Source organism: Octodon degus, unplaced genomic scaffold (assembly GCF_000260255.1).
Source record: "Octodon degus isolate 3935 unplaced genomic scaffold, OctDeg1.0 scaffold00002, whole genome shotgun sequence".
Classification (NCBI taxonomy): Eukaryota; Metazoa; Chordata; class Mammalia; order Rodentia; family Octodontidae; genus Octodon; species Octodon degus.
Window position 1 is genome coordinate 26,358,504 of NW_004524578.1, and position 11,493 is coordinate 26,369,996.

Here is an 11,493-nt window from a genome sequence, read left to right on the forward strand (position 1 = left end):
GTTTTTTTTAAAATTATTTATTTATTTATTTTAACATTTATTTATTGTGTGTGTGTGGCCAGCTCAGTCCACGAGGGGGCGGGGCTGGCTGGCATGTGGTGCTGGGGGATTGAACCGCGGTCCCTATGCTTTGTCAAGCTTGTTCCAAGTAGGTGCTTTAGACCACTGAGCCATCTCTCCAGCCCCTCAATATAGTTTTAATTTGCATTTTTCTGATGGCCAGAAATGTTGAATATTTTTTCAAACACTATTTGGACATTTGAACTTCTTCTTTTAAGATGTATCTGTTCAGTTCCTTTGTTTATTTTCACTGTTTTTTTTTAAACTTAGCATACTTGTTTTTGTTAGTATATGTTTTCAGTAAACAATGATTACATTAATTGTGGGAAGTTATATATGTACAATAGATCTTAATTTTTTTATCCTTTCTCCCTCATCTCTTGTTCTCCTTCCCTTTTACAAAAATTTTATCTCGTGTTCCACTTACTTATCTTTTATTTTTCACATGTGCTGCCAAAGCAAGAATATCTATTTTTTATTTTACTCTTTTATACTTTGAGTTTCTCATAGAAGAGAAGCTTGGTGATATTTAAGCTGTATGTCTGATCTAGTTCACTTAAAATTATATTTTCTGTTTCTATTTTTTTGGTCTTTTTGAGACAGGGTCTTGCTTTGCATTTCAGGCTGGCCTTGAGCTCACTTTGTAGATGAGGCTGGTCTGGAACTTACAGCTATCCTCCCGCCTCAGCTTCCCAAGTGCTGGGATTACAGGTGTGCGCCACCGTGCCCGGTAGTTCTCTTAAAATTATGGTCTCAAGGTGAATCCATTTTCCTACAGATGACTGAAGTTTATCCTTTTTTATGGCAAAGAAATACCCTATTATATATAAATACCACATTTTATCCAATCATCTGTTGATGGACAAATAGACCTCTTCTAAGTTTTAGTTATAATGGTTGTATTGCTATAAACATAGGAATGTATCCCTGTAATATGTCTTTTTTCTTTTTCCTATAATATGTCTGTTTTAGGAAGGTATGTAGAAGGAGAATAGCTGGATCAGATGGAATTTTTTTTAGTATTTTGAGAAATCTCTTATTTCCATCAACAATGTAGAAGGGCCCTTCCCCAACCTTCTCAGCATTTATTATTGATTTCTTAATGATGCCCATTCTTTCTGGAATAAGATAAATCTCACTGTTGTTTTAATTTGCATTTCTCTACTGGCCAGAGATGTTGAATATGTTTTCATTTATTTGTTGCAAATTTGTCATTTCAATTGCCACCTTTTTTTTTTTTTTTATTGAGCCTTTCATTTTGTGGGGCCTCAATTTTTTTGACTTCATTTATTCTAGATAGTGGTTTAATTAGGAATAGCTGGAGAAATTTGTTTCCCATTCTGTGGATAGTTTTTCCATTTCATTGGTTTTTTCATTTGCTGTGTAAAAGTTTTTAAATTTGGTAAGGTCCCATTTGTTGATTCTTCCTGTGCAACTGAGGCTCTATTCAAAAGTCCTTGCCTGGGCTGGTGAGATGGCTCAGTGTTCTAAAGCACCTACTTAGAACAAGCTTAGCAAAGCACTGGGACCGCGGTTCAATCCCCAGCGCCACATGCCAGCCAGCCCCGCCCCCTGGTGAGCTGAGCTGGCCACACACACACACACACACACACACAAAAAAAAAAAAATAAAAAAAAAAAAAAAGTCCTTGCCTCTGCCTATGCCTTTCAGAGTTTAATCTATTTTATCTTCAAGTGTATTGTTTCTCTTGAACTCATTTTGATTTTAGTTTAGTAGATGGTGAGAGATACAGGTTTAGACTGAATCTTCTGCCTTTGCCTAATAGCATTTTGTTTTGTTTTTGCTTTTGAGACAGGGTCTCACAGTTCAGGCTAGGCTTGAATAGCCGAGGTTAACTTCAAACTTCAGTGATCCTCCTGCCTTAGCTTTCCAAGTGCTGTGATTACACCTCCAATGCCCAGCTCCTATCACCATTTATTTATTGGTTTTTTCTTTCTTTTTTTTTTCTTTTTGTTCAGGGTCTCACTACATAGCCCACATTAGTAGCGATCCTCCTGATTTCTGCCTCCCAAGTGCTGGGATTACAGGCGAGCACCACCACGCCCGGACTCCATTGCTGGCTCAGTGCACCCGGAGGCGGGGTCGGCACAGCGGAGCCAGGGATTGAACCCTGGCTCCTGCCCTTAGCTAAGCAAGCGCTTAGTCTGCTGAGCTATACCACCGGCCCTCACCATTTATTTAAAGGGCTGTTTTACCTCTAGTGTATCTTTTTGGGTCCTTTGTCAAATATCAGATGGCTAAATATGTCTGAGGCTGTTTTCACTTCCTTTGTGCATGTTTGCTTTTGTACCAGTACCATACTGTTTTTATCACTATAGATTTGTAACAGAATGTGAAATCCAGGATTGTGATGACTTCTGCTTTGCTCATGTTGACCAGGATTGTTTTTGCTGTTAAGAGTCTCTTCTGGTTCTGTATGAATTTTTAGATTGTTTTCTCTAGTTCTGTGATGAATGCAGCTGGTATTTTGATTGGGTTCATCGTTTTTATAGGGGTCAATTTTTTAAAGCTCTTTGTACATTACAGATGTTAGTCTTTTATCAGAAGAATAACTAGACAAAGATAGTCTTCCACTAAGTGTGTTGTGTCCTTACTCTGTTGATTGTTACTTTGCTGTGCAGAGATTTTTAGTCCAATATAGGCCCATTTGTTGATTCTTGATATTATTTGCTATACTTGTGGAATCTTGTTCATGAAGTCTTTCCCTGTGTGTGTGTGTGTAGTTTCAGGTGTTTCCTTTTTTTTTTTTTTAATCTTCCAACAGTTGCAGTGTTTCTAGTTTTATAATAATCTAAGTCTTTGGTGCATTTTGATTTGGTTCTAATATAGGGTAAGAGATGGTGATGTAGTTTCAATTTTCTGTATTTGGCTTTCCAGTTTTCCCAGCACCATTTATTATAGACACCATCTTTTCTGTAGCTTATGTTTTTGGCCTCTTCTTCAAAAAATCACATGATTGTAGGTGTAACAGTTTCATTTGTTCTGTTCAACTGGTCTACAGAAATTTCAGTGCCATATTATGTATGTCATTACAGCTTTGTAGTGTAGGTTGATATAGTAATGATGCTTCCAGCATTGCTGTTTTTTTCCTGAGGGTTGCTATGGTTATTATAGTTTCCAAATAAAATTAAGGATTTTTTCTAGTTCTTTGAAGAATGTTTGGTAATTTAATGGGGATTAGTAGTGTGATCTATAGATAACTGTTGTTAATATGACCATTTTAGCAGTAATAGTTCTTCCAGTCAAGGGCTGTGTATATAAATGGCTTAGTGGTACAGCACTTACCTAATGTAGCCAATCCAAGGAAGAGGTTGTCTTTCTTTTTTGTAATATGTTTTTGAGTCTCTCTTCAGAGTTCTGTCATTTTCATCATAGAAGTCTTTCACTTCCTAAGCTAGATCACTTCTTGGGTATTTGTTCATATTTTTATTTATTTATTTTGAGACAAAGTCTTGTTATGTAGTTCAGGCTGGCCTTGAACTCACTATGTATGTAACCTTGCTTGGCCTTCATCTTGGAACCTCTTACCTCAGCCTCCCATAGTGCTGGGATTAGGTATGTGCCACATCTGGTGAGGTATTTAATTTTTTTGATGTCATTGTGAATGGAATTATTTTCCTGATTTCTTTTTTGCTGGGTTCATTATTGGTTTACAGGAACACAGGAGAGTTTTGTATATTTATTTTGTACCCTTTCACTTTGGCTAAATTGGTTTATCATATCTATAAGGCTTCTGATGTAGATTTTTTTTTTTTTTGGTGCTTCTGTGTCATGTACATAAGGTTCTTCTATACTTACTTTACATAGAATTTTTAATCATGAAGTAGTACTGGATTTTATCAAAGTTTTTTTTCAACATACATTGGTATGATCATGGGGTTTTATCTTTGATTCTACTATGCGGAGTATTATTTTTATTGATCTGTGTGTGTTGATTCATCCTTGCATTCTTGTAGCTTTCTTTTCTTTCAATGTGTTTGCCTGATTTTGATATTAGGTTATCTGCTAACATCATAGAATTTAAGATGCAAGGAGTATTATCTCTCTTCTTGAAGAGATTATAAAGAACTGGTATAATCTCTAAATGTTTGGTAGCATTAATTAAATGTGTTAGACAGGGTCTCTTACTGGACTTGACCTATTGGAAAGCTTTCTGCCTCAGCTTCCTTAGAGCTGGGATTACAGGTGTAAGCCACCATGCCCAGCATTGGTAGCATTTATCAATGAAACCATCTGTACTAAGTGTTTTCTTTTTGGGGATATTATTAAATTTTGATGCAGCTTCTTTACTAGATACAGATATAGGTGTATTCAGGTTGTTTCTTCTCATGTGAAGTTTGGTCATTTATGTCTGTCTTGGTCACTTTCCTTTCATTGCTGAGACAAAATACCAGACATCCAAAATTAAGGAAGGAAAATTTATTTAGCACACGTTTTGTAGAGGTTCCAGTCCATAATGAGCTGGCTCTAAGCAGGATGGCTTGACACAGGGGCAATAGTTTGAGAAGGCAGAAGACAGCAAAAACAACAAGAGAAAAAGGGAGAGAAGCAAGCTTCTTCTTCCTTATGTTGTAAGCAGGCTATCCTGTCCCCTCCACCACCCCCACCCTCACACACATGGTGGGTATAACACTCACATCATTTTTTTTTTTTTTTTTTTTATGGATTTGGTACAGGATCTCACTACACAGCTCAGACTCATAGTGATCCTCCTGTTTCAGCCTCCCCAGCACTGGTATTACAGGTGTGCACTGCCATATCCAGTTTCAGTGGCAGGCTCAGTGTGCCTGGGGATGGGGCTGGTATAGCACATGCTGGGGGTCAAACCCTGATCCTTGCACTTACCTAGGCAGGTGCTTAGATCACTGAGCTATTTCTGTGGCCCCCAGATACATTTCTTTAAACCAGTCTTCATATGCAAAGACATGCTTATTCTTATCATTTCATAATTTAAACACTGTAACACAGTTTTAACGATCCTTAAGAACCAATATTAAATTCATCAATATTATTTTAGAACCATAACATTTTTTTTAATTAAATTTTATTTATTTATTTTTGTGTGTGTGGGGGGGGGTGTGTGGCCAGCTCAGCCCACCAGGGGGCGGGGCTGGCTGGCATGTGGTGCTGGGGGATTGAACCGCGGTCCCTGATGCTTTGCTAAGCTTGTTCTAAGCAGGTGCTTTAGACCACTGAGCCATCTCACCAGCCCAACCATAACATTTTTACCCCTGGGTCCCCAAAGACTTGTGCACATCGCTTTATACAAAAGACATTTAGTCCATCTCTAAGAGTTACCACAGTCCTAACATTTTCAGTATTGCTGAAAAGTATAAGTCCTCTGAGATTGGAGGTGCACTCTTAGCTATGAGCCTTTTATAAATGAAAAGTTAAACACTTGCAACATTCAATGGCACACGATAAACATTTTCATTCTAGAAGCTACAAGTGGAATACAAAGGATTGGGACAGAAGCAAGTCCAAAGTCCAGCAGGGCAAACATTAAGTTCTATAGTTTCATGTACAGCATCCAAAGCAATCTTTAACAAATTGTGAACGCCAAAGGGCTTTTATGGCCCCACCCCTTCAGGACTTCTTGTGGTTGTAGTGCCCATGGCTTCTCTCTTGGGCTGCTTTGCTCCCCCTTGCAAGTTTCCACGTTTCTGCCTATTCAAAATTCCTGGGTCTCTGGCATCTTTGGCTTCACCCTCACATATTTTTTAAATATATCTAATTTTTAAATGTTTTTTCATCATATTCTGTAGGGACTTAAAGTTCACCATATCAATACTTGATGAAAAATACCTGTTCCATGTTATGCCTAAGATGTTTGATGTTCAGACAGATAGTGAAGTTAAACCCAACTGCGTAAGATGTAGGGTAATGATAAGCTTCTCTTCTGGAGGGTTAACAACCTAAGTTTGCAGATCAAAAATTAGAGAAAGAGAAGGGCTGCAAGGACAGCCAACAGTTTGACCCTCGCCTTTCAAGGTCAGTGAAGACTCAGGACATAGGAGAACCTATACTGTAACATCATGTAACTCATTTGTATCCCAAAATTTCTGATCAAGGAGGTTATGGGGCCACAGAGCAATGTGATCAGTGATGTAGAGTGTGCTTAAGGAGAATCACCTGGAGAGAAAAAATTCTCTCAGGCTTTCACAGAGAGCACATTGGTCAAGCAATGGCCGTGACTCATCCACATGGCTGACACTGACAAAGGTTCCACAAACTGCAGTACAGGGCTACAGGATAAATCCTGAGGGGACTTGACTGACCTTATCAGATACAAAAGTTACATTTCTTGTTATATAGGTCTTGCTTTATCTTGGTCTTAACCATACAGCAGAAAAGCAAGGTATATAAAGTAAAGCCATATTAATAGGCTGAGCTGTAAAAGACTCAAGTCAACGACTTCTGAAGATAACCCACTACTATTGTGGACTGCTGGACTGTATTGGATTGTTTTGCTGAATTCACACAGCTATAGTATTTAGATGCCAGTGGAATACCCATCTCTGACAGGACTTTAAAAAAAAAGGCAATACAAAGGAAGGACTATTTTGTGTCTGCGTATACAGAATAGTTAAGATAGATATACAGGTACTTTCACTTAATTCAGTGAGAAGAAAGATTTGTACTAATAGTGTTTGGACAGGATATTCTGTCTGCATCTTGTACTATGGATAACCACTAAGAAGAGAACAATGTACAATGTATTAATTATTGAAACTGTCCTATTAATCACCTTTGAAACTGTCTCATTGATATTTGTTCCTCAATAAAATAAAATAAACCTTAAAATATTGCTTGAGAAATAGCTATTTTACCAAAATAATGAAATCATAGCCTTACCAAATAAGTCATATTTACTCTGATAGCTTTTTGAAAAATAGAAAGCAGATTGGCTGCCCTATATCTCAAAACAATAAAGATGTTGATATTTTTTATGCTACTTTGTTTTCAGACAGATTGTAAGTTGGTAGAAATGTTAATCATTATGTCAGACTTTTGATCATAAATTTACTTTGGTTTCATAAATATCAATAACCTAAAATATGGCACATTGTGTCCTTATTTTAAGTGTGAAAACTATTAATGACGCAGCCTTATAAGTCACTGAAAAATTAACTATAACTCTCTAGTTTTAAAATCAGAAGGATTCAGAGGAGCACCTGATGTACACCTAAAACTTAAGGGCAAAATTCATATTTTATAGCAATTCTAAATGTTTTCTGAATATGTGCTGTACCTAAAGTCAGATCTGTACTTAGAATTGATACAAGTATGTAATCAAGACCTAAACAGGTAGTATGGTTTGCTATTTGCATAGAAATTGAAGAGTAAGTAAAATCTGAATAAATTTAGTTATATATGGATTTCTTTCCAATGTATTCTCACACCCAGAGAAATACTCTGCAATAAAATTTTAAAATAAATAAATGAATAAATAAAAATAAAATAAAACAATTGGTCAAGTCACCTTTGGATAACTAGAGTTTAGACTCTGGAGATAGTATTATGTAGAAATACAACTCTTTGTTGTAATGGAAAATGGGTACTACTGGATGTTTCAGAAAATATTTTCTTTTTGATTCAAAAATTTGAGTTCTTCACCCTTATGAATAGTAGGGTCTAATACATCCAGAATTTAGAATGCTGTAAAAATACAATTGTTCATACGTGGCGTATCTTTCAATCAGAGGAAGTTTTGTTAGGATCTTTAAAGGTTTATTCATTGTTCATTTGCTTCCATTAGTTGTATAACACTGTTAGGTAAAACAAATTTTCTCTAAAATTATTCTATAAATCTAATTTCTTTTTTTTTTGGTGGAACTGGGGATTGAACTCAGGCCCTTACACTTGCCAGGCAAGCACTTATTCTACTGAGCTAGTTCCCTGGCCCCTTATAAATCTAATTTCTATCTAATTTGTATGTGTATTCTCTCCAGGAAACGTTCAATATAATATTTTATTTAAAAATCAGTGTTTGAATATTAGTGAATGACTAGAAAGTTGTCCAGACCTTTTTCCCCCTTAGCTTATTTCATATTGTGAATGATCAGCATCCTCTCTTGAAGTCTCAAATCAACAACTTGAGTGAAACAGACTTTAAATTTTAAGACAGGGTCTCTCTATGTAATTCAGGCTGATCTTGAACTCACTATGTAGCACAGGCTAGCCTCAAACTCATGGCAGTTGTCTCCTGCCCCAGCCTCCCAAGTGATGGGATTGCAGATGTGAGCCACCATGCTCGGTTTAAAACAGACTTTTGGCCCACTGGAGCAGTGCTGCTGTGGAAGGCCGGTCTGCGGCTCCAAGCATGGCAGGTGCTATGCATGGGAGATGCAAACACTCGCCTTGGGCAGCAGCCCAGATAGGAACAGTGGGTGTGGCCTCCTTGGTGCTGGGTTCCCAGTGTAAGGCACAGGCCAAGCACCTGCCAGGCTGTTCCCATAATCACTTGTTTAGGACTCATTCACCTCACAAAAGTGCTTCCACCCAATGGCCTTGGTATAGAGCCCCCAAGTTACCCAAACCCCATGCCTCAGCCTCTGCTAGGAGGAGGCAAAGATAAAAGAAAAACAATAATTTGTAAAAAGTGATGAAAATTGTTGAATCCAGAGTTGAAGTCACAGAAAATGAATGATGCTGCAGGTGATATTGTTGACATAAGGGGAGAAATTAAAAATGACTTTGAATTTAAAAGAAAACAATGAATTGCTCATAAACCTCATCTGAACCAGAAACTTCAGGTATTTTTGAAGCAGATTTTGCCAATGATGTAAAATCCAATGATTTTCTTGCTGATAAGGAAATGTGAACTCAACTTGAAGTACTAAAGAGACAAGAAGAATTGCTGGGCGAACACGACAGTAAACCTGATGATAATATGATTACAGTTGGAGATGATACAGCCTCTTCTGAAGAGGGGAAGGAATATCAGAACACAAACAAGAATGTGATACATCAAGTAACAGATGCCCTTACTCCTTACAGTTGTCCTAAGGGTGTTAGAATAATGACGCAGTGGTCAAATGAATAGTAAATTGAACTGTTCAGTGAATGGCTGAGAAAAAAAGATGGTTCAGATTCTTATCATTGCTAGGAAGAAGAAGAGCAAGAGGAGGAGGAGGAGGAGGAGGAAGAGGAGGAAGGTAATGGTGGTAATGATAATTGATATTTCTTTTTTTTTTCTTACCAGGAATCGAACTCACAACCTTGTGCTTGCCAGGCAGGTGCTATGCCACTGAGCTAAATCCCAAGCCTGTGGTAGTGGTAATGAACCTGACCATGATACTTCAGGGATTGGAGGTAGCTCTGTCCCAGCAATATACTTTTTTTATACTGTTGGACCTAAGGGGGTTCAAACAAATACTGGGGAAAATGCTACTTTAAAATTCAGTGAAAAGAAAAAAGCCAAATGTAAACAAAAGAACAGCTTTGACAGTGGTTATTCAGAACTCCTGCTGACATTTATAGTTTTTTTTGGTACTGTGAATGGAGAATATGTCCCTCGTAAATCAGTTCTCAAGTCTCCAAGCAGAGAGTGCAGTGGAGTGATACCAGTGAAACAGTGCTGCTGAATTTGATGAAAGGCAAGACGTTTTGGGGAAGATTAGCTGTGAAGAAGCCACTTGAAGTGACACGAGTGAGAGCATTTTGGAAGAGGAAGCACAAGAAGAAAATTATGGAAGGAAACCTTTGCCCTCCAGGAGCACCTGAGACTTTTTTCCGAAACTGTAATAGAAAAAGAGTTTTTATCCTCTTCTTACCACCACACCCAGCCATTGCTCATCCTAAACTACCCACTATTTCAGAAAGAAAAGCTATTCTGTCACAAGCATCAGAGGAAGCTACAAAAGAACTTCAAAGTTCAGAGCTGCTAGATTGCAAATCCTAAAAACTAGTTGCACATTTATACATAGGAAAATATGTTACATGTAGTTGGAAAAAAAGGCATTGCTTAGTTTGGCAGCAGCTTTTTAAAAAATCTTTATCACTGGTACTAAAAAAATTGAGAGTAAATGTTTGAATACTTAATATTCAGTTTCTTCTCTTAATACTAAGTTGGTGTTATAATGTAGTGGTAGCATTTCAGAATTATTTTTCAAAGAATACTGTTCTTATGCATTGTTTTTGCATTTCAAACTAAATGCAAGAAATTTTATACCAGTTGTAACATTGTACATACCATATGGACCATTTTAAAGAAACTTAAAATTTCTTAAAACCGTGTACCCTGGCTGGGCCTGGCCGCGGGTCAGCTGCACCTGGAGTCACCTGGGCCTGTGCACCCACTGGTGTTGGTGACAGAAACAGCTCAGGTCCTAGGAGAATGACCCTATGCTCCGGAAGCCTAGGCCCCAGCGCTGGGCCTATGCATGATCCACACGGCACATCTCAGAGGGAGATGTGGGAAATCTCAGTGGGAGTCAGGGTTGTAGCTCAGTGCTGCAGCGTCTTTCTGGCAAGTGTGAGACTCTGAATTCTATTCCTAGTACCAAAAAACAAAATAGGGGAAAAATTTTTCAATGAATTTAACAATTTATATTGCTTTTGCTTTATTATGAGCATGGGTCATCATGCCTCACTACTCTTGGCCTAGAAAGGTAACACATAAGAAGTTTAATAAACATAAATTCTTTAAGGAGCAGAGTTCCATTTCCTTGAAATGGAATATGTGTATGTATATCTCTGTACACATGTTTATAGATGCTAAATGTGCACAAAGAAAGTATGGCATTTCATATACTGTGAGAAGCCTCAAGGGAGTTCCAATTAGAGAAGTTTAGGGAAATAGATGATCAAAGTTTTTCCCCTTTGTGTTTAGGATATTTAAAAGAATAATGCATATTCTTTTATTTTAAAATTGGCTATCATGGTAATTAAAAATATCTTAAATATCCACTCTTAACTGTTTAGATTTCAATATGCCTGAAAATAATGTAACGTATTGTAATTAAAAGCTATTTTTGGGTGTGAACTATAAATAGTTGGGCATACCTTATTGTGGGGAGATGTCCAGTAGTGAGTACTAGCTGATAGGACCATTGCTGTCAAACAGTAGACTCCTTCACTGTCTTTTTAATTTTCTATAGCTAATATACAGTTTATGCATAAAGCCTCCCTTCATTTTTTTTTAAAGTTGTAAGTATTCAAGGTAAAAAGTTTTTAAACCAAACTCAGAAAAAGTAAAAGTAGGACTGGTGAGACAGCTCAGCTGTCTAAAGCACCTGCTTAGGCAGGTGCAGGGGCCACAATTCCTTCTCCAGCACCACATGCTGCGCCAGCCCCTCCCCTAGGTGGACTAAGTGGGCCATAAATAAATAAATAGATAGATAGATAGATAGATAGATAGATAGATAGATTTTTTTAAAAGTAAAACCTTTTCTCTCAGCCTCTTTTCTT

The 11,493-nt window shown here is 37.5% G+C and overlaps 1 protein-coding gene and 1 pseudogene across 4 annotated transcripts in view; both read left to right on the forward strand.

The window, feature by feature from the left end:
• The window catches only part of Ttbk2 (tau tubulin kinase 2), a 169,937-nt gene that overhangs the window by 68,980 nt on the left and 89,464 nt on the right, over window positions 1–11,493 (forward strand). The gene's annotated exons all lie outside the window — the stretch shown is intronic.
• On the forward strand, window positions 8,405–10,029 carry LOC105741549 (annotated as a pseudogene).